Raw genomic sequence first — 24,405 nt, 5'->3', positions numbered from 1 at the left:
GAAATGTGAAGTGAAGTTCCCAGCTGGAACAGGGAACTAACAGCATTACCCCCCACATTAATGGATCATGAGCCAGGAACAGCCAGGGATTTAAAGCTCTGTATGATCATTCTCTTCCTGAGCCCGTAATTCCCCCATTTGTCTGCTGAGATCAGGTCTGTCATCAGCATTAATGTCCATTTGAAAGATTTTGAGATGTTATATTTAACAAAAGCAACTTGCCCTTCATCAATAAAGGTCAAGAGAGTTGGCTTTTCTCCAGCCATTTCTTTAAAAAAAAATTAAATGGGCAAATATCTTTGCAACTGCCCAGAAATGAGCTTTTACAGTCCTTCCTGTTGAACAGAATTGCTCAGGTGATGAAAGAAGCCAATTGAAAGTGGGGAGAATCTGCTCTCCCATCAACACTCATTCATTCACCATGTGCCTGCCCTTAGCTAGATGTGGAGAGGACACCAGACATGGCCACCGATCTCAAGGGGCATCCGTAATCCCATGGATAGTAACAGCCAGATCTTACTAAGCACCTATTCTGTGCTAACAACTTATGTACATTGTCCCTGATCCTTATAGCAATCTTCTAAGGCAAGTGACAAACAGTGTAATTGGGGAACAGGCCGAGCACATAAAGAAATAAAAATATAGAGAAATATATGTAAAGTTTCAAACACATGGTAAGGAAAAGCAAGTTACTAGAGTTCAGAGAAAGGAAGTCAACTGGGTGCTCTTTTGAGGCTTCCAGAAACTATGACAGCAGGAGAAAAAGAGGAAGGCCTTCCAGTAAAGGAAGAAGTAGCCCGGGCCAAGTATGAGAGGCAGGTTTGTGAACATGCATGGGGAAAAAGGGGATCTGTGGGAGGCGGTGAGGGGAGCCATTTTTCCCCTGGGTTGACCAGATCGCCCACATTTCTCTGTTCATAAGTCTGGGCTAGAGAGTTGCCCAGATATATTGCAGCTGGCTCAGAGCTCCCAGAGCCACCTTTTCCAGGCTGAGCTGGTCTCCCTTCCCAAGAAGTCTTCTCTATCAGTTTCATCTTATGACATCTCTCCTTGCCCGACCGCCTACAGCGCTTAGGGTCTGGAGAGCCCAAGTTATCACGTGGTGGTTTTTATAGCCATGAATTCCTCTCCAATCCTTCATGCGGTACACGTTTAGTATCTCTGACAAGATGCCAGTCTCCTGGAGGTCAGAGGTGGCATTTTACACTTTTCATCTTCTGGTCCCTAAGTCTGGATTTGCTCAGGGCTCAACCCTCAGTCCTCCGATCTTCTCCGTCTATAGCATTCCCTCAATGTATCTTTCAGATGCATTTCTATCTACCATTTATTTGCAGTTAATCCCTAAACCTTTATTTCTAGTTGCTCCCTGTCACCCAAGTTCTGCTCCCAGATCTCCAATTGTCCCGAGGATGATCCCACAGCCATGCCTTGTCATCATCTCAATATAATATACCCCAAATAGAATAATCCATGTTAGATTATGGCAGACCAGCTCCTGTTGCCAACTTCTTCACCTTTGTCAGATGTATCTTGATGTACTCAACCATAAATCCTTTTTACAAAAATATAATTGTTGAATAAAAGGTTTACTTGATTGAATTCCAACACACTGTGTGGCTCTAGGTGGTCAATTTCAACCACGTGTAGAATAGGTCCAAGAGTTCCACTGCCTGTAACGTCTCTTTTGTGTGGCCATCACTCATCCAACAGCCTCCACTACCTCTAACGTATCTGGGGGCCCAGAAGGGAATCCCAAACCGTCAATACATTTTTAGTGTTATTAAGTTACTAAATAGTATTTAGTATTAATAACAGTTATTAGCCAAAATGATGCCTCTCCCCCCAAAAAACTTAAGATCTAAAGTTTATGACTTTGCCAGTAGGAGAAGCTTCCCAACGTCTCACTCAGAGTCTATTTAATCTTACTTTACATTCAGTTTTAACAGATGTGGTTATCTGGTTTACAACTCATCATAGAAGCATAGAAGTATCAGGGAGAGAGGTCCCCAAAGAACTGAGCAGTGGAAGGAAGTCTCTCAAGGGAGGAGAGGTTTTTAAAACCATGAGAGAGGCTTAAAAGAATAGCAACCTAAAACCATCTCAGATAAAGGCAGGAGGCCTTACCTCATTCTGAGAGCAGTGCTATTTTGCAGTAGATCATGAGTTATTGTGTCTAATAATAGCAAGTATTTACCTAGTACTTTACATTTTGCAAAATGTTTTCCAAACTGTTTGCTTCCTTAACTGTCTTTTCCTTTTTCTTCTTCTCTCCTTCCTGCCCCTCCTTCTCTCCCTCTCTTCTCCCTTCCTTCTTTCCTCCCTTCCTTCCTCCCTTCCTTCCTCCCTTCCTTCCTCCCTCCCTTCCTTCCTTCCTTCTCCACACTTTACACTAAGACCACTGCATATATCCAACCAGCCTAGGAAGAGCAGAATTCAGTTCCTGAAAATCCATTACGCATTCACCCAGAGAAGACTGTTCTGCAAAAATCCTTTAAAACTAATTGCAAACTAAGGCTTCCAACCTCGTAAACTCTATTTACTTTACTCCAAACCCTCTCTCGATATTTAAAAATGAACACATGTTTTATGGAGCTATAATCAGTGTGTTCATGCTATTTTGAGTTCTAGGCTTCTTTTTTTTAACTCACTTTTTTTTTTTTTCCAAAGACAGTATCCATATTAATCAACATTTTCACACAGCATCTTATTAGCTATCCCATGTTCCATTATGTTCCCACACCATAGTTTGCTAAATCGACAAAATACCCTTTAAAATACATTTTCCTCATGCTGCGTGGGGAGGGATGCCCCCTGCACTGACCTAATGCAGACCCCTCCAGGGAGGAAACCCTGACATTTCATTTCTCTTTCACAGCCACTGCCACAAACCTTTGTGAAGTAGCTGCCTCCAGCAAAATGCCAGATTGCACCTCAAGCATGGGGTCGGGGGGGAGTTAATTTCCACTCCTGTCTTTCACCTGTCTCTTTCTGTTAGAGGCTCAGTCGAGGCAATTTTACTCCTGGGAGAAGAAAGTCAGGCTGTCTCTTGGTGCTTGATTTTTATACCCACCCATGTCCTTTTGTGCTAAATGTCATATCAAAACCAGACTTGGGGGTCATTTAGCTCCCATGATGCTGGAACACGCTGGTGTTCCTGAGCGGTGAATGGATGGAGTCCTCCCATGCTTTCAACATGGCCAGCGGAGACATGGTCCAAAGTCCCAGGCCCACACTTCCTCCATCTCAATGCCCCTGACCTCCATCTATTCCACTTGGACATGGAATCCAAAGTCCCCGGGAACAGCCAAGAGCCACCTTCTGAAGGTGAACACTGTAGAGGCATCTGAAAAAAAACTGACCCCAAGAAACCTCTACTGAACACATGCGTGTCGGGAACCTGGGAATGCAGACACAGATCATCTGGGGTCGAGGTGTTCACTTTCTAAGGGGGGAGACGAGAACCCCTGTATAGAAAGCGAGCGGTGGTGAATGCTGCAGGGGAGGTGTCCACTACATGTGAAGGGAAGCGTGGCACCCACCCCTGCCCTTCTTCTGTCATCCTGGTATCTGAGAAGTCACTGCCTCACTGTCCCCAGCCAGGCAGGTGGGTGGAGCTGACCCCACCGCCAGCTCCCAGGAAGCAGGGAAGCCTGAGTAGCCTCTGCTGATTACTATTTCTCATCATCTCGGCCTCATGGATTGGTTCGAGCATAGACACTTGAGCCAAACAGTCAATCCGGTAAGGTTGGTCTGGCCTGGGGAAGGGAGAAATCTTCTTCCCACTGGAACCACCTGTGAATGGGACCAACATCATGGAAACAGAGCAGAGGGAAGGAGAGAAGTGAGGACCAATTCACATCACGCGAACCCCGAATGGAGCCAGACCTCAGGCCAAACCCACAATCGGACCTTTCAGTTACACAAGTCAATAAATTATCTTTATTATCTAAGCCTGCTTGATATGGATTTTCTCCGACTTGCAGCACAATAGTGGACCTTGATTGTTGTTTGGTTGGGAAAACTGGCAGGAAAACGGCCCTCATATGAGGTGATAGGTGCCATCCCCACAGAAGGAAACACCAAAGCCAAAGAAATGATTCACTCCAACTCCGAGGGAGGGGTTCTTCCACATCAGGGGCAAGGAGGAAGCGTCTCCTGGTACAATACTCCCTTGTCAGAAGCTTGCATAGGCAACTAGAACATTCAGTCCTTAGAACCACTTAGGTGCCATTTCATACTCGGAGAAGAAAGCCTCAAGCCAGAGGGGGTGATCCCTGCCTGGGTGTCAGAGTTCTGTGTCAAAGTTGGAACCAGAAGAAAGACCTTGATTTTTGCAACGATTCCCTTAATTTTAATCCAATAAGAATTTTTAAAAAATATATTTGTGAATTCAGAAAGTGGTTTGTCATTTTAAAATTCCTATTATTCCCTTCATTTGTGAAGCCCTAGATCAAGCTTTTCTCCTTATCTGAGCTCGTCTTTTTTATTAATTCACAGGTGGGGGGAGGGTGCTGTAGACATTATGTATAGTGGAAAAGCGCCGTCCTGGGAGCCAATCTCCACATTTCACAAACCCACGATGCAGCAGGCTGTGCTATTAGATGTTTATACCTGAAAAAGCAGGGGAGGAAGTGTCAGATGGTCTCAAAGCTCCATAGCCCAGGTTACTAAGGTGGAGGTGTCTGTAGTCACAAGCCCAAACACAAAAGGATCTCTGTCCCAGAATTTATCTTGGAAGAGGCAGCACACATCAAAGCAGGAAGGGTGAAGGAAGGGGTGGGGTGGAGGGGGATCCTCTCAAATTCTTGGATGGGAAGTGGGAGGGGCAGCAGCTGGGGGGGAAGGGGGGAGGGAGGGAGTTAATAGAACAAATGATCGATTGCCAGTGCTCCCCCTTGAATATAGTCTTACAAAGAGGAGGAGGAAGAGGAAAGAAATCCTAGGAATAATATTTTCCACGTGACAGGGGATAGGGTGAAAATGACAAGGAAAAACAATGGAGGGACTCAATTTTTTAAAAAAAGATTGAAAAAAAAAGTCCAAGTTAGGATTTAGGAAAATAAGTGGAAGGTAGCTGAATATGCCACCCCAAGTATGTCACTTTGGCATATTGACTATTTTAATTTTTTTTAACGTTTATTTATTTTTGAGACAGAGAGAGACAGAGCATGAACGGGGGAGGGGCAGAGCATGAACGGGGGAGGGGCAGAGAGAGAGGGAGACACAGAATCCGAAACAGGCTCCAGGCTCCGAGCTGTCAGCACAGAGCCCGACGCGGGGCTCGAACTCACGGACCGTGAGATCATGACCTGAGCCGAAGCCGGATGCTTCACCGACTGGGCCACCCAGGCACCCCAAGCATATTGATTATTTTAAACTGTAGGCACTTCAAAAACAGCAAATGCAGGAAGAGGCTTTCTCTGAACTCCCTTTATGTGCCTAAAGACAGATTGGTCAATTCTGAACTGGTAGATACCCTGGACGATGCCCTCAGAGTGAGTCCCCAGTGATCTATCCTTTCCTGAAAAGAAACCAAAACTGTGACTTTATTCACAGATTTCATATAGAAATCGCCAAGCCTTTAGAGGGAGAGTTATATTTTCCACTGGTCCGTGCCACTTTGCATTTAAAAAAGGATGCTAAGGGTCCTGCTAGGCATATAGGCAAACTTGGAGAATGGAGCTGGCTTGTCTTTTCCACCAGCCCCCTGCCTACTTGGGGCCAATGTCACCACCTAAAGACCTATGTTTCTGATTCCATTTCTTCGGGCGCTGGCTCCTGTGATGAGAAAAATTTTAAACGTGCCCAAGTGCCTTTTGGTGGAAACTGACTACATCACTTTAACATCTCTTCAGTTAGCCCCAGAATTGGGAGTGGAGCACCTCAAACCCTCAGCAGGTTCTGAATAAGGAATTAAACCCCTTCTGTGCTAAACTGTACAAACGAGCCGATGGAAGGGAGTTACAATTACGAGTTTTAAAGCCATTTTAAAAATCAATAATTTGTTCCCTTCTCCGAATACAAAATGAGCACACCCCAGTGATGACAGGGAAAGGCTTCGATCTTCTGGTTACAAGTAAAATGCACCTTCATCCTTGGAGTTCAGAAGGCAAATAAAGTCGTCAAAAATGGTAGCCTAGATACAATCCTCTGTGTGCATCAATGATGATCACAGCAGATTCTGATTCTGTTCTTCTGGTGAGGATCTAGGAAGGTGCATCTTCCTTTTTTTAATGTTTGTTATTTATTTGGAAAGAGAGAAAGAGCGTGAGCAGAGGGGAAGGGCAGAGAGAGAGGGAGAGAGAGAATCCCAAGCAGGTTCCCCACTCATCACAGAGCCTGATGCAAGGCTCGATCTCACAACTGCGAGATCACGACCTGAGCCGTAATCAAGGACGCTTGACCTACTGAGCCACCCAGGCACCTTAGGAATGTGCATCTTTAACAAGACTCCAGGTGATTCTACGTCAGCAGTACGGGGACCCAGCACTGGATCCAGCACTGAGTAATCCCTGGGAGGAAATGTTAGCAAATCAGATAGATGGACTTACCTTGTTGAGAAAAAAGAAAAAAATGCCAGAAGCAGGCTGACCCCTCGTCCTTCTGGGGTTGACAGTTTACTAGTTGCTAATGGTTGTTAAGGAAAGACGAGTCTAATTCCATGAGACAACGCATTTTGTTTCCTTAGCTGTTTTAGAGCCATTGTCCCCCATCTTTTTACTATGAAGTATTACTTTTATTATTTTTTTCCAGGCAATTTGCTAAATGCAAGTAATAGTCAAACAGAACTTCTGATCAACGTGACACAACCAGTATTTTAAAGTAACCCGAGAGAATTCACACCCAGAGCAAAGAATCTTGATTTTAGTTCTCGGGTTGTAAACTCATGCTAACCAGCAGGTAATATATAATCAAGCCCCCAGGGGTGTGAACCCATAAGGCAAAAGTCAGGATAAATTGTGGCTGACACTGTACTAGTGTCAAGGAGACAGTAGGAAATAGTGGGGTCTGTGGCTACGGAGAACAGGAGACACCCCATCTAAAGAAGGCTGCCGTGGCCAGGCCTTTGCCCATGGTTGCCACGCAGGCATGTGGATCCAGGGGTGGCCAGACTGCCCAACTTTTCAAGAGTAGTAAAAAAAAAAAAAAAAAAAGACAGACATTCTTTTTTTTTTTTTTTTTTTTTTGAGAGAGAGCATAAGCAGGGGAGGAACAGAGAGAGAGGAAGACAGAATCCGAAGCAGGCTCCAGGCTCCGAGCTGTCAGCACAGAGCCGGACGCGGGGCGGGAACCCATGAATGTGAGATCATGACCTGAGCTGAAGTCGGATGCTCACCCAACTGAGCCACCCAGGCGCCCCAAAACAGACGTTCTTTAGTGAAATCTCCTGGGTTGAAAATGTCGATGATTTTTGTAAAACGCGACTGTGCTGTCCTGAGAAGGCATATGTGCAGGCTGGATCTGACTCTGAGCGGCCGTTCGACGTGGCCCTGGAGGTCGGTCTCTGTAGCCGTTCCAGCGGTGACGGCACAAGTACCACTTGACCTTGGAACTATCGAAAAGACCTGGCCCACGGACCCTTGTTCTAGGGCAGGGATCGGAAAACTCCCTTTAAGAGGCCAGATAGGAAATGTTTCAGGCTTTGCAGGCCATTTTGTCTCCATTACAACCGTTCCGGTCCTCCTTGCAGCCTCAAAGCAGCCACAGATAATTCGTCAACGAATGTGTGCAGCTAGATTCCAATACAGCTTTATTTATAAAAACAGGCTGCCAGCCTGTGGACTGTAGTTTGCTGACCCTTTCCATAGGGTGTCCTGTTCGGGGGCTCTTTGACATTTATTTACTCAGTCTGGTTTGTCTAATTTTGGAAAGAGAAATCTATTTTTAACTCTTTAAGCCAAAATCCATTGTGATAGGAACCTTTCAGAAATAGCCCAGCCCCTCATGTGCCATGTTGTTGAAATAGATCACACGGGGGGATGCAGTGAAGGGGAAAGCTGGCCCCCGCGGGGCTCCAGCTGACCTGCCACCTTCAGTCCCAGCTTGGAGACCTGCTTCCTAACAGCCCCCAGCTCTGCTCGTTCTCTGGGCCAAATAGGCTTCACACCCTCTATTGTTTTCCACCACCGAAGCCAAGGCCTTGCTGCTGGAGACTGTGCTTAGCATCTTGCCTCCTTGGGACGTGATTGCCCAACACCAATAAAGCAACATGCTAAATTTAGCACAGCCCTGCCTGTCGAATCAGGCAGAACTGTCACCCAGTAATTGCCGTCTGCAACACTTCCTAACTGCTTGATTCCTGCTGACTTTCCCTGGGGTCTCGCTTGCTTGCAATAAACCTGTTGCAGCTGCCTTTGATCTTTGTCCCCAGAGCTGCCGGAGCCCCTGGCGTATGCCAGCGGGTCTCCCGCTGCCCAGGAGCGGCCCCCAGCGCATCAGCTGAGATGGATTGTTGGCCCAAGGTGGCAACAGATGCACATAGTTCTCCTCCTGTAGAGATGGGGGTGGGGTGGGGGTGGAAGGTTAAATCGGGACCACCCATTTAACTATGATCTCAATAACTGTCTTGTATGGGCTGTTAGCTGGACGATGAGAGGGGAATCGTGGCCAGGATCGAAGGGCAAATACGAATATCTAAAGCCATTAGCACCCTGCAGATACACCCCGAAGGGCCCATGGAGCCTGGAGCTGCGTGTACTGTCTTCTTGGCCTCCTTGTGGAACTATCCGGAGCCCTGACACAGGAGCAACACAGAAAGCCCACGGCTGCTTGTGAATGATTCATTTTGTAAGTGCTTGGTTCTGTGTGGCCTCTGTTCCCCCAGCTCAGCCTTCAAACAAGCAAGTCACTAACTCGTAGGATTTACTGTCAGGGCTGATTTGACATGAACACGTCTCCCTGAGATTCTGAAAAGCTGACGCTAATGGGTTGGCAATGGCCGTCAACTCGGCCTCACCAGCGAACAGCCTGGAGTCCACGCCTCGCCCATGTGAAGGCTTCTGAGACCTGGCAAAGTGAAAATATGGGTTCTACTGGCAGCTAAGGGTTCACTCTGTTCGGGTGAGCTGAGATTGCCCACAGGGAACAGAAGAATGTGCACAGGCTCTCTGACCCTAGACGTCACGGGAAGCCTAGTTTCCAAGAATCCAGGACGGCTGCACCAAGCCCGCTGGGTGCCCTGAGCCAAAGCCTTTCTGCACAAATCATTTATTCCTCCAGAAGGGGGGTTCAGTGTTAGCAGGCCTCTGCTGTATCCCGTGTCACGATGGGAGTAAGGCTTGGGGGTGTCACAGGGCATAAGCAAGGGAAATCCACTAGTAGCCCAAACAATCCATTGCCTACTCCTTGCCCTCAGGTCTGCGGATGGAAGGAAGCTTCTGGCTGGGTAACAGCTCTGAACGGGTGAGCCCTGCATGTTCGTGGGGTATGTTGGGACAAGGCAGCTCGTCGTCATATAGAACCTTGCCTGAATCTCTCCGGTGTATACCACAAAGAGCACCAGCCTACGGGTTGCCTAGTATGATGTCCAGTCGCAGACTTGCCTCTCATAACTCAGAGGCCTTGGGGATATCAGTTTACCTCCTAGCACCTTGGTTTCTTATCAGCTGGTGTTGTTGGAAGAGGATCCTCCTCAATCTCCATACAGGAATAACTCTACCATTTCATACTGGTTCTTGCCTGGAATGTTCCCCCGGAGCACACAGCTACATGTCCGGCACATGAAAACGATGCCGGGGTTCTTAGAAAAAGAAAAGCGACCACTTAATCCGTATCTTTTGCCCATAAGTAGTTTTCCCTCAACCCTCTTTCTGGCAGGCCTCACGTACCGTTCTTCCTCGCTCTGTCCCATAATCAGCTGTGAGTGGTAGAGAAGTAGGTCACTCTCAAGCTTTCGGTTGCTAAAGACCTTTCATCTCACTTGACATCCTCTCTGTCAAATTGCCAAACCTCTTGCCCGGGCGGGTGTTCATCCTCATAAACGAGAGCTCTCTGGACCCAGGAAGGCAGCAGCTCTGCTCTTCAGAACTGTCTCAACCGAAGTCATCTCGTCTTTGCTCTGGGGACTGTATCATCCCCTGCGCACTCCCCGGGCCAACTCACCAGCCGACTCTCCTCTTTGCTCAGATCTACCATGCCGAGCCCTAGGCTGGCCCTTGACGACAGCTACAAAAGGACGCGTCAGCTTAGAAGGCTTTCCCTCAGTATCCAAGCCCCGTGCGTGCTGCCTCTCACTAACAGGAGGCAGCCACCCGGAAGTCAGATCTTGCCAGCCGCGGCCGACATCTTGACTGCAACATCTTGACCCTGAGCCAGAACCACCCAGCTGATCGCTCTTAGATTCCTGACCCACGGAAATTTTGTGAGATAGATGTGTTGAGCCACAGCGTTTTTGGATGATTTGTTAGATGGCGACAGACTAACGGATACACGAGCCAAAGTTTTAAGAGACTTGGAGTCCAAAGTCTAGAGTGTGGCTCTTGCGTGGCTCCTAACGATATTCCTGAGGAGACTGACTCCCTCAACAGAGTGTGAAGGATTTCTTTGAGGGAGAAGGCCAGACACTCAGAGAGCACTGTGGGAGACGGCAAGGTACGGTGGAAAGGGTAGAGTGAACACTCTGTCACTACTTTCATTCCGTGAGGCTCCATTCTCTAGCAGTTGTCCGACAACCTAGCAGAGCCCCTGACAAATGCAGTTTCGCTCCAAAAGTGCTAGAGCTCTGTTGTCATCTGTTAGAAATTTCTGGCCCAGGCATTTGCGGTTGATATGAAAATTTGGTCTCAGGCAGCCATGATCTAGCCCTTCCCCATCCCTCCAAGGATCGCAGAAATTTCTCCTCAGACTCCCTGTCTGCTGCCCAGTGCGCAGGAAATTTGGATTTAACTGACAAACAAAATTGGGATTTAACAAAGAAAAGCACAGTCATATCGGAATGTGGCTTCTCACAGCGTGTCAGGGGAACTCTCAGATATTACTCTCTTCAGAATCTCTGTGAGAAAAAAATAATTGTTTTCTTTCACACAACAATAAAGTGTGAATTGTGTTGAATGATGACAGAAGGGGTCGAGAAAGACCAGCAGAAGTGATATTTGGTGTGAGTGAAGACTGTTCCTCCAGGCATGCTGCTTGACATTCTGGGTATGACAGCTGAAGGTCCTGTTCCATCACTGTTATCCCGTCCCCAGTGGCCACTGGGCCCAGGGCTCTGCTCCAAGAAGCACAGGGAGTGCTGTGTGGCCTCTTTCTTGTCACTGGGATCAAGAGAAGCTAGAGAAAGAGACATTCCCCTGCAGCCCGTGTTTTCCATTGCTTCTGAAGAGCTCCAAAAAACAGAGAGTGAGGGGTTGGGGGAGAGGCTTAATAAACTGGCAACATAAAGTGAACTCTAATGTCAACCCCTTTTAAATCCCTGGCAGGGCCCAGGAGGACAGTGGGGCTGTCAATACAAATGACGTAGTTAGTCGCAAAGGTGTTGTCTATAAATAGATCTGTCCTGGGGCACCTGGGTGGCTCAGTCAGTTGAGTACTGTACTCTTGGTTTTGGCTCAGGTCATGATCTCACGGTTCGTGGGTTTGAGCCCCGTATCAGGCTCTGCACCGTCGGTGCAGAGCCTGCTTGGGGTTCTCTCCCTCTCCCTCTCTCTCTCAAAATAAATAAATAATTGAAAGAAACAAATAGATCTGCCCTCACACCAAAAGTGTGAGTCAACAAAAGGTGAGAAATGGGAAAGTCATAAAAACCTAAAAAGCAGAAGCAAACATTTCAGAAAGCAATCGGTTGACAAACACAGTTTCCTATACACACGTTTGCATGTTCCTGTCTATATTTGCTGGCCGTGGGAAGCCCGGAGGCTGAGAGAGTCTGGTTTCAGGAGACCCCCGGCCGTGCACGTACGTACCTTCCACCCTCAGCAGCGTGACGATGATCCCCGTGGTGCGTGCCCCGCCCAGCGTGGCCTCACACCCAGGCTCCCCCACGGCCACTCCACCTGCTGGTCTACTTTGCCAGAGGCCACACGCTCAAGTCCCAGCTCCCACAGACCACCCCTGCCTGTCCTTGCCTGTTGCCTGAGGGCCACCTCCCTGGCCCTGCACTGCATGCGTGTGCCTGGCTCCTGCACTCATAGAGCAGTCGCTGTGCTCTGTGACATTGGTGGCACACACATCTCCGTCCTCATCACATCTGGAAACTAGTCCTGAAGTTCGATGAGGCAGGTTTTCTAGTCTAGGCTGACTTGGCTGTGCCGGATTGTCTCTAATGGCCTCTCCTTTTCTGGGCCCTCAGCTGGGATGGTTGGGGTCGTTGGGACCACCCATCCTCCAGACGGACCCAGACTCGTTCACATGGTGGGAGAAGTTGCCAGGAGCAAGACAAGGCAGGACCTAATGTCCACATGCTTTTTCACCTTCTTCTTGTGTCATATTTGCTATTGTCCCATTGGTCAAACAAGTCACATGACTATGCCTGCACCCATTTGGGTAGGAACCAATGCAGAGAGGCATCAACAAGCCAGCACCACTCAGAGACAGACAAGCTACCCCAGCAGACATTGAGTTTCTCATTGTCACATCTCGGATGGTCCTCAAGTATGTCCTTAATGAATAAATCTACTTACACTACAACATGAATAAATATGACTCGTTGTTTATTATAGTAAAATAATGCTTCATTTATGATTAATAAAATCTTCGGGATCAGATCAGATAGGTTATACAAGCACTTAGGAGAAGTTACATAAGCTTGATGGGAAAACTAGAACTTGCATGGGGTGGGGGGGGATGTTTATAGTGGGAGAGGCAAGGAAGATTGCACTCATGAGGCACCATGCAGGCTCCACTGAAAGGCAGAGCATTTTATTCCTCACATTCCGAATGTGCAGTCAGTCTCCATTTATTCTCTAAATCTACTACCTCCTTTTCACTTCTGAGCTAGGAAGACTGAATCTAGAAAATCTACAGACCTGGTGTGCTTCCCCAGTGGGAGGTCCTGGCAGGGTTCAGAGGGAAGAGAAGAAAGCAATGGGGCATTTATCCCCCCTCCTCCATAGAAGCCACAGCTTTGACCAAAGTGGAATCCTAGACCACAGACCCTGTTCAATAGCCCCTCCCATGGTTGAGGCTCTCACCGGGTTCCAATGACACCACTTCCTCTTTGTGTCCCTCAAGCCCCAGAGGAGATTCAAATAGAAGAGCTATGTCATTATGAGGCCTAGTCAAAATGAACATGCAGAGCCCATTGTTTAAAAATTAATCCATCAATGGATGAATGGATTCAAAACATGTAGTATATATGTACAATGGAATATTATTAGTCTTAAAAAGGAATGATATTCTGAGACATGGTTCAACCTGGATGAGCCTTGAAGACATTATGTTGAGTGAAATAAACCAAACACACAAGGATAAACAATTGCATGATTCCACCCACGTGAGGTACCTAGAGTAGTCAAATTCAGAGACAGGAAGTAGAACGGTGGTTACCAAGGGCGGAAGGAAGGTCAAGTGAGAAGTTAGGGTCTAAGAGGCAAGTGAGAAGTTAGGGTTTAAGAGTTTCAGTTTGGAAAGCTGGAGACGGTTGGTGATGATGGTTACATAAAAAAGTGAATGTACTAAAAAGCAAATAGTGGACTTTTGAATACACACCATTTTTTACTTTAAATAGAAATTATTAAAAATTTCAAGAATGTGGGCAGCCTGGGTGGCTCAGTTGGTTGAGAGCCTGACTCTTGGTTTCGGCTCAGGTCACGATCTCACGGTTTGTGAGTTTGAGCCTCGTCTTGCTTGGGATTGATTCCCTCTCTCTCCCTCTCTCTCTTTGTCCCCCCCCTTTCCAAATAGATAAATAAACTTAAAAAAATTTTTTTTCAAGAATGTGAGAGCAGAGTATTAAACCTAATGTGGGGAACTTCTGACCACAGGCCCCTGAGAGATTGCACTGGCCACACCTCTATGAAGCCAGCCCCGGGGTAAAAGCTTGCCATGCTGCTACCCCTTCCTCCTTCCCTGTGGGTTCCCATAACCCTGCAGGGACCCAGGCAGATAATCCCTTCTTTAAACTTGGCCCGGTTAGCCTGTTGAGGGTGCCATCTTTCCCTGATGGGACTTAGATGGATGTAGATATTCTAACCTGTGACCGAGAAGAAAAATTCTTCAAGAAAAAATAGGCACAGAGCAAAAAGTGAGGGGAAACACCGGAACCCTTCCAAGCTGGTAATATTATCAGTCACAAGAACAGTAACATCTCTTCACAATGTAATTTTACACATTTTGATTTTCATGAGCAGTCCTGTAAAGTAGACATTATATCCTCATTCACGCATGAGGCAACAAATTTTAAAAAAGATGAGTGATTTTCACAAGGTCACCCAGCTAGAAAGGAGCAACAAAATTAAACCTAACCCTTCCGACTTTGAACTTGAAGATCTTTCTGCTTTAGCCGGATCAGAAGAGATCAGGGTTGGAAAAATCATATAGGAAGGGTCCCTTGCTGTTTCAGGCGGTGTTCATCAGGATGGCTACATCTTTAGGGGCACCCTAGTCCAGTTTCCAAAACTTTCTTGGTTTGTGAAACCTTTAGTGTCTTAGTAACTTTTTCACAGCATCTCTTGGCTAAAAGAAATACCTAAAAGTTTCATTTATTGTTAGGTACAAAAACCTTAATAAATACCTAAGTCTTAATATTTTAGTAGTCTTTGGGAAAATAATACACACATGGAAAGAAAAAATAATATATTTGTTTTATTCTTAAATAACCCCTCAAGCTTATCACTGGATATGTGTGCCTATTGGACACAGCACAACTTCTGAAATCTTGGAATCAGGGCAGAGACCACCACTGTCATTCCCTGTTTCACACTAGTTTTCACACAAGACTCGCCTTGCAAAAATATGCTGTCTTCAATAGAAATAAAGCATAATCTAACGCTGAACACGTGAACCTCGTTGACCTAGTCATTCTCTCGGTGTCTGACAGATATCACTGGTTTCCCTCAAAATTTTAAAACACCTTGTGGTGCCCGGAGTTTTAAGCCACTCCTGGGTGTTTCAGGAAACGCAGCCCTAGATCTAAATTTTGCACTTTTGGAAACAGGATTCCATGTATTCTAACAGCTAAGGCTTTAATATTATTAAAATGTCCATACTAACCAAAATGATCTAAAGATTCAATACATACCTTTCAAAATCCCAGTGGCATTTTCCACAAAGTAGAAAAAAATAACCCTGAAATTCATAAGGAACCTCAAAAGACTCCAAATAGTCAAGGCAATTGAAAAAGAAGAACAGAGATAGAGGCATCAAACCTCCTGATTTCAAACTATATTACAAAGCTATAGTAATTAACACAGGTATGGCCTTGGCATAAAAACAAACACAAAAATCAATGCAACAGAGTCCAGAAAGAAACCCATGCATACATGGTCAATTAATTTTTAACAAAGGAACCAAGAATAAATAGTAGGGAAAAGATAGTCTCCTCAATAAATAGTGTTGCGAAAACTAGATATCCACATGCAAAAGAATGAAAATGGACTCACACCATATAAAGAGTCAACTCAAAGTGGACTAAAAGTTGAATTTAAAGTTTGAAACAATAAAATTACTAGAAGAAAACTAGAACAAAACGAGGGGTAACCTAGCTGACATTGGTCTTGGCAACGGTTTCTTGAATCTGACACCAAAAACAAAGAGCAAAAAAAAAGCAAAAATAAGCAAGTGGGACTATATCAAATTAAAAAGTCTGCACAGCAATGAAAACCATCAACAAAATTAAATGTCAAGCTATGAAATGAGAAAAAATATTTGTAAACCACATATCTGATAAGGGGTTAATATCCAAAACATACAACAAACTCATACAACTTAATAGCAAAAAACCAAATAGCCCAATTGGAAAATTGGCAAAGGATCTTGACAGACATTTTTCCAAGGAATATAAACAAAAGGCCAACAGGTACAGGAAAAGATACACAAAAATCACTAGCCATCGAGGAAGTGCAAATCAAAAATCACAATCAGATATCACCTTATACCTGTTAGCGTGTTTATTGTCAAAAGATACGTAACAAATGGTGGGGATGTGGAGAAAAGGGGATGCTTTTATACTATTGGTGGGAATGCAAACTGGTACAGCCACTGCAAGAAACAGTATGGAAGTTCCTCAAGAAATTAAAAATAGATCTACCGTATGATTCAGCAATCCCACTTTGGGGTAAATACCCGAAGGAAATTAAATCATTGTCTCAAAGAGGTATTGGTACCACCATGTGCATCACAGGGTTTTTCCCAAGCCAAGGTATCAAAACAATTTAATTGACAGATGAGTGGATAAAGAAAATGTGATACACACACACACACACACACACACACACACACACACACACAATGTGATGTTATTCAGTCTTTAAAAAGAAGGAAATCCTGCAAGTTGCCACAACACGAATCAACCTAGAATACATTATGCTAAGTAAAATTAGCCAAAGACAAATACTGCACGGCATCGCTTACATGTGGAATCAGGTTTTAAAAAAAGATGAAAAAAGTGGAACTCCTAGAAAAGTGGTTGCAAGGGACCAGAGGATGGGGGAAGTAAGAAAAACTTGGTAAAAGGTACAAACTTGCATTAATAAGATGAGTAAAATCGGAGGACCAAAGGTTTAACATGGTGACTATAATTAATCATGCTGCATTGTATAATTGAAATCTCCTAAGAAAGTAGAACATAAGTGTTCTTATCAAAAAAATTAAATTAAAAAAAAAAAACAGGTAAATGAATATGTTGGGTGATGGATGTGTTAATGAATTCAATGGGGGGGATCGTTTCACAATGCAGACGTGTATCAAATCATCATGTTATACCCTTTAAATACAGTCCAATTTTATTTGTCAATTATTCCTCAGTAAACCTGGAAAAAATAAAATAGAATACATTACAGGAATAATAATATTACGATTTTAGTCTTTATTTGAGATTCAGCCGTCTTCCCAGAGTCTCACCTCTAAATGTGTATTGTCTCACTTCCCTGCTTGATCGTGCACCTGCTACACCCCCGACACATTTAGAAATGATACGACCATTCTCATAGTTGATTACGGAACGAAACAGTGGCCTTCCTCATAGTTACTTTCTTTTTCTCTGGGAAAGCACCAGAATGTTCTGTGGTAATTTTAAAGGATCAATTTTTAGTTTTTTTATAAAGAGATGAGTTAATTCTTTGTAAGCTTTAGCTTTCATAAATTTAGACTTGGTGCTGTCAGTCTTTTGGAGAAAATACCAGAGAAGTGTGCTTTACATAAGTCACCATTACATAAGTCTTCTCGTAGCTCAAGACATAGAATGACCAGAAAAAAATCTTAGAAAAGCCATTTCCAAACATGCAAAATTGACAACCACCACCATCTTAAAAGAAAAACAGGAACAACAACAAACCAGAGAAATCCTCTGTTCTCATCAGAATGATAAAAGATGCAGATCTGGCTCAACTGGCCCGGGGCTAACCTCTGACCCTGCCTGGGCATGCTGGCATGTGTGGGTCCTAGAATGAGTGGTCCACTCTGAACGGAGGAAAATGGCATCTTTGCTTCTACTCTAGGCTCATTTAGGGCAGATCTCATAAGACTCAGAAACCAGAGGTACAGGTAGAGGATAAATGGTTTGGACCTTGTGAGAGAAAAAAATTCTAATTGAAAACAAGAAAAAAAGAGACATTTTTTAAAAGTTGCTGGGTCACACTACTAGGAATACAAACTAGAAGGCTTAATGCAAATGCCTCCCACCAACGGTGTAGGGTTTCTCCCATCCAAGCCTACTTGCTCACTCAGTTCCAAGTCAGATGCTTCCTCCAGGTCCTCCTGCCCTTTATTTGCTTCCATCTAGGCTGCAAATGCCCAGCAGTCAGCAGCATTGCTCCTCCCCCAGGAAAGTTCTGCCGTTCCCCCCAGTCCCAAATATGAAAGCTTCAAGGAAATGAAGAACATCTCTTCCCCACAAAATAGTCTTAGGAAAGCACAATGAGCTCTCTTTTCCATAACCCTTGAGGCAACCGGGGGTATTGGATCTCATTTGACCCTTCAGTGCTCCAGTATTCCACCTGGTAGGAATGGGTGCATAGAATGGGTGCGTGCATATCCAGGCCCCTTGACCTACACAAATGCACATGCTGTGATCTCAACTCTTCCATTTCATAGAAATTGTTTTATAACGTAATCCAAATAATATATCCCAAGCCAACTATTATATTCCAAAGCTTTCTTCTGAGGGGTCGACCTTGCCTTTAGTATCCCAGCAAATTGGCACCGTATAATTGGAAAGGCAGATACCAAGCAGTGCTACAGAAATATAGGTGCTTCTCTTTTTTATTTTAATTTTATTTTATTTTAGAGACAGAGTATGTGAGCACAAGTAGGAGAGAAGGCAGAGAGAGAAGGTACAGAGAGAGAGAGAGAGAGAGAGAATCTCAAGCAGTGTCCATGTTCAGTTGGGAGCCCAGTGTAGGGCTGGAGCCCAATGCAGGGCCCGATCCCATGACCCCGGGATCATGACCTGAGCTGAAATCAAGAGTCGGATGCTCACCCAACTGAGCCACCCAGGTGCTCCTATAAGTTCTTTTTTTCTACTCAACAAAATGAATATCTTTTGAGGACCTAATATGTGAAAAATAATGTGGGTGCCTATAAAGGTAGAGATCTTTTTTAGGCGATAGTCTGGTCCTCAAGAGCTTCTTTTTTTTTTTTTTAATGTTTATTTATTTCTTTTGAGAGAGACACACACAGAGAGAGTCAGAGAGAGAGAGAATCCCAAGCAGGCTCCGTGCTATCAGTGCAGAGTCCAACTCAGGGCTGGATCTCACAGTTTGTGAGCCCAGAGCCAAAGTCAGGAGTTGGACACTTAACTGACTGAGCCACCCAGATGCCCCTTCAAGAGCTTTTCTAACACAGTGAATTTTCTTTCACTCTTGCACCAAATCTCAAAACAGCAGCACACCAGGGGCAGGTGGGAATTCACCTCCTCTAGAGGCTGAGAGTACAAGGATACAGGGGCAAAGTGACTGTGAAGAGTCAGGGGTGAATCTAGGGCTGGATGCCAATGCCTGATTCTCTAAAACGTCAGGATGGCCTGCGTTCAGTAAGAATAATCATATAAATTAGTAGATCAATTATCTGCTGTTTCTCCAGGCTTTCAGGACCATGTTACCTCCCTTCTCCTACCTGTGAGCTTTTGTCATCACATTTTGCCCACGGTAGGAATTGGCAAACCTGTAAGTGTAACTGAAAGCTTCAGTGACGTGGGATTTAGCTCCTCAAGGCTCAGTTACCCCATGAGGAATGATCCCACCAGCATTCCTATGAAGTCTCAAGCAAATCACATTGGATTCCCAACAATTTCTGATGAAATCAGATGAAATAAAGTGAACAATGCAAGTCCAGGGAAGAAAGAAAAAAAGGAGACATCTTATCACACTCTCGACAGGGGTGACTGGAAAGACAAGAAGACTCTGCTGTTGCCGGGCAACGCCCTCCCTCTCTGAGCTTCAGGTTGGGGCCCTGACTGTGGGAATAACTTCCTTTGTCCTCATGTGTGCCTCCCTGGCTCTCAAAATGTCCTCTGGCAGCTGAGATCACTCCATGTGTGAGACCAGAATCTCTATCCTTATTTGTGCTACCCTAGAAGTGTCTATTTCTGAGCTTCTTTCTTTCCCAGGAACTCAAAGCCATTCTCTGCATGTCATGGATATTATACAATCTATATGCAGACAGCATATATGAACACATTACACATGCAAATTGAGCCAATTCCTTGGAAGTTCTCTGTTCCTTCCTCGCCAGCTGCCAGATTTGGCAGGCCAGCTGACACCCAGCCAGGCCATTTTATTCATCACTGCACAAAACCAGGGTTTGGCCCCTCTCTTCCTAAGAATCACAGAATACAAAAGCTGGGAAAAGCTGGAGGTAGGGAGGTCCCTCGGTTCTCCCTTGACAACTCTAGCCCTTTCCTGGGGGTTAAATTAAGCATTTGGCCCCAGCTATTGTAAACCTGTCTTCCCTGTGATGGAGTACTTGTGGCTTTATTCTTTGGGGAGCCCTGAAACAGTGTCTAAAGAACAGCTGGATATATATGAGATGGAGGGCAGCCTCAGACTCCGGGAGGAATGTCCGTCAGGCCCAAGGTTTCTATATGGCAGGAATATGTGTGGTAGGATATAAACTCTTGCATTTGATAGAAAACTTATGATGCAATCTACGTGTCTGCTTGAGCTACCAGTTCCCAAGTCTTCTGTGTGCAAGGGTCACCCTTTCCTTTAACATCCAAGAAAAATAGCTCAAGCCCATCCTACAATCATTATGAATCCCAGTGTTCCATGTCTCCTGGTAGTCTCAGAGGGGTTGCATTCCTCTTGGTGTTCTCTCTCTCTCTCTCTCTCTCTCTCTCTCTGTCTCTCTTTCTTCTCTACTTTTTCCACTGAATCCTTCATCTTCAGGCAACGTCACTTCACCCTACGCTCTCCTTCTTCTTCGTTCCCCAAAGCACCATCAACATAAGACTAGTATGTGTACAACAAAATTTAGTGAAGTTTGGGACAATGGAGGGAGAATTAGAGCACAGTTCACATGACATAAAATTGAGCATTAGACACTACAGTCCTGGATTTCCCAAACCACCTCTGCCAGAGAGAGTTTCTCATGGGTATTCCTTCCATTTAGGGCTCCTCCTTGCTGACATTCACAGGGATCCTGTGGACTTCTCCTTTAAGTTCCTACCAATTGCTTCCTCTCTCTCAGGCTTTAAGAACCTAACCCAGAAATCTTGCTACTTGTAATGCAGAAAAAGTTTGTGTTTTTTCCTAAGCCTCTTACACACAGTCACGTATCATATTGCCTTCTGGATTAAAAATATTCTAACCTATTTTTTACCCAACCTAAAAATTAAGTATGTTCATTCCTACTTATATTCATCACTAGAAAAGTCTCCTCAAGAAAACCATCATGGAATCACTTGCAAGATGAGAAGCCTTCAGACAGCTTTGCTGTCCAAAAGATAAATGGCGCCCCTCCCCCAGAAAGGAGATATGTAACAATCTGTGTTGCTGTATTTGTTTTTACTAACTTTTAAAATTCCAACTGTGTTTTCTTAATACTAATAGAATCGTTAAAACTCCCAAGAAAGCAAATCACTGCATTTCTCTCACGGAGTACAAGCCTGAGGAAAACGAGGAAATCGGCAAAATGAGAGAGTGTGGACCAGATGATCTCCAAGATTTCTTCTAGCAAATACTCTTCTGCACCTTCTCTTCCCTACCGATTTGGATGCTGAAGTCGAAGACGGAGGTGCATGGGCAGGCAGTGAATCCAGCAGGTTTGAATGTACTGTATGTTGGAATTAATCTCAAAGAATCAACCGGAGAGTTTGCTAACTGAAAAAAATAAGTTGCCACGTCTCACTTGCGGAGATCCTAATTTAGGAAATCAGGCATGAGGTCCAGTGTATTTAAAAAAAAACCTTTTTTTTTTTTGTATTTTAAAATAAACTCCACAGGTAATTCTGATGAGCAACAAAGTTTAGGAACTACTGTATTTGTATGATAATTGACAGTAATCATGTAGGTGAAAACCAAAATGCAAGTTAAAACAATCAATTTAAATACCAAAGAGGAAAATAATATTAGTCTGTTTCAATGGATTTAGTAAATGTATAGAGTACAAGGCAGCACAAGCTGGCTTTTTCCAAAGGCTGTATCCAAAAACAAGAGTCTTTCCAAAGGGTGTATTCATTAAATATTCATCAAAATGCAAGTTTCAGCAAACCCAAAGGCAGAGCCACAGATTACCCAAATACATAACTTTGACTAGCAACCAGGGGTTAGCAAGTTCTCTTTAAGACTTTTGAATAACGTATCGCTTCTCAGCCTTTTGGCTAAGATCAAGTGTAATACTTTTGAATAACCTAACATAGCTCTTTATCTGATGTCCCTAAATTAAGACATTTTAGAATAAAGGACATCTTTTCAAGCGATGTATTACTTCTGGATTAAAAATAATTCAACCAATACTTTCCCCATTCAAAAAAAAGGAATACATATTTTATTACTATTTATATCATTAGTAGAAAAACCTCTCAATAAAACTATAGAATTTGAAGCATGCATAAAGTATGATGTCACTTGTCTTTGCGTTTACATTAGACATAGCAATATTCATAATTTCTTTACATCTCAATTTTCCTGAAAATAATAGAAATTTCTTCATTGCTCACCAAACTCCACACCCGAAAAACAAATAACCCAGTGAAGAAATAGGCAGAAAACATGAATAGACACTTCTGTAAAGAAGACATCCGGATGGCCAACAGGCACATGAAAAGATGTTCGTCGCTCCTTATCAGGGAAATACAAATCAAAACCACACTCAGATATCACCTCACGCCAGTCAGAGTGGCCAAAATGAACAAATCAGGAGACTATAGATGCTGGAGAGGATGTGGAGAAACGGGAACCCTCTTGCACTGTTGGTGGGAATGCAAATTGGTGCAGCCGCTCTGGAAAGCCGTGTGGAGGTTCCTCAGAAAATTAAAAATAGACCTACCCTATGACCCAGCAATAGCACTGCTAGGAATTGACCCAAGGGATACAGGAGTACTGATGCATAGGGGCACTTGTACCCCAATGTTTATAGCAGCACTCTCAACAATAGCCAAATTATGGAAAAAGCCTAAATGTCCATCCACTGATGAATGGATAAAGAAATTGTGGTTTATATACACAATGGAATACTACGTGGCAATGAGAAAGAATGAAATCTGGCCTTTTGTAGCAACGTGGATGGAACTGGAGAGTGTGATGCTAAGTGAAATAAGCCATACAGAGAAAGACAGATACCATATGGTTTCACTCTTATGTGGATCCTGAGAAACTTAACAGAAACCCATGGGGGAGGGGAAGGAAAAAAAAAAAAGAGGTTAGAGTGGGAGAGAGCCAAAGCATAAGAGACTGTTAAAAACTGAGAACAAACTGAGGGTTGATGGGGGGTGGGAGGGAGGGGAGGGTGGGGGATGGGTATTGAGGAGGGCACCTTTTGGGATGAGCACTGGGTGTTTTGTGGAAACCAATTTGACAATAAATTTCATATATTGGAAAAAAAAGAAATTTCTTCATTAATGTAGAAAGGGATCATTAGAAAACAAGAAACTAAAAACTGCTTTTGAAAAAACGAGTAAAACTTTTTGTTTCAACATACATTTTTCTAGGGGTGCCTGGGTGGCTCAGTCGGTTGAGCGTCCGACTTTGGCTCAGGTCATGATCTCACGGTTCGTGAGTTTGAGCCCGGCATTGGGCTCTGCGTTGATGGCTCAGAGCCTGGAGCCTGCTTCAGATTCTGTGTCTCCCCCTCTCTCTGCTCCTCCCCCACTTGCACTCTGTCTTTCTCTGTCTCAAAAATAAAATAAACATTAAAAAAAAATTTTTTTTTAAACATATTTTTCTAGCTTTTGTATTAGTGGTCATCGCTATATAGTAAATCACACCAAAATGCGGTGACTTAAAACAATACACATTTACAGTCTCACAGTTTCTGTGAATCACAATTCTGGAAGTGACGTGACTGGGTGGCTCTGACTCAGGGTCTCACACAAGGTTGCAGCCAGGGCTGCAAGATGGCGGCCAGGGCTGCAGTCATCTGAAGGTTTGACTGGGGCTGGAGGATCCGCTTTCAAGTTTGTCACTCATATGCCTGGCTGTTAGTCCTGGTTGTTGGCAGAAGGTCCTAACTTCTTGCATTGATCTCTCCATGGGGCTGCCTGAGTGTCCTCACAACAAGGCAGCTGGCTTCTTCCAAAATGGGTGATCCAAAAGAAAACAAGACAGAAGCAGCAAGGGCTTTTGTGACCCAACATTGGAAGTCACGCTATGTAATTTCCATAGTGTCCTATTGGTGGCACAGGCCAGCCTTCTTCAATGTGGAAGGGGACTTACAAGGGTGTGAATATCAGGAGGCAAGAATCACAGGGGACAGGGAGGGGCATCAGGAAGACTGGTTACCACACTGCTTGAAACTAACATCAGACCTCAATAAAAAACTGTATTTTATTGGGTCTAAAATAGCATTGACTATGGAATGCCTGGGTGACTCAGTCAGTTGAGCGTCTGACTCTTGATTTCGGCTCAGGTCATGATACCAGGGTCATGGGACTGAGCCCCATGTCAGGCTCCACAGTAAGCATGGAGCCTGCTTAAGATTCTCTCTCTCTCTCTCTCTCTCTCTCTCTCTCCCTCTGCTCCTCTCTCCCACTTCATGCTATCTCTAAAAATAAATAAAATAAAATAAAATAAAATAAAATAAAATAAAATAAAGTACCATTGACTGTATAAGACACATTTTTGTTTTATGTAACAATAAGAAAGAAAAAATTGGCCA

At 44.4% G+C, this 24,405-nt stretch overlaps 1 long non-coding RNA gene and 1 pseudogene across 1 annotated transcript in view; one reads left to right on the top strand and one right to left on the bottom strand.

The window, feature by feature from the left end:
* Positions 1 to 24,405, bottom strand: part of LOC145715509 (uncharacterized) — a 464,377-nt gene that overhangs the window by 56,303 nt on the left and 383,669 nt on the right. The window lies entirely within an intron of this gene.
* LOC132668158 (U2 spliceosomal RNA) lies at positions 21,891 to 22,039 on the top strand (annotated as a pseudogene).

The sequence above is a fragment of the Panthera onca genome, chromosome B2 (assembly GCF_046562875.1).
Source record: "Panthera onca isolate mPanOnc1 chromosome B2, mPanOnc1 haplotype 2, whole genome shotgun sequence".
NCBI lineage: Eukaryota > Metazoa > Chordata > Mammalia > Carnivora > Felidae > Panthera > Panthera onca.
Note: the sequence above shows the minus strand (reverse complement) of the source record. Positions and strands in the feature narration are given on the sequence as shown.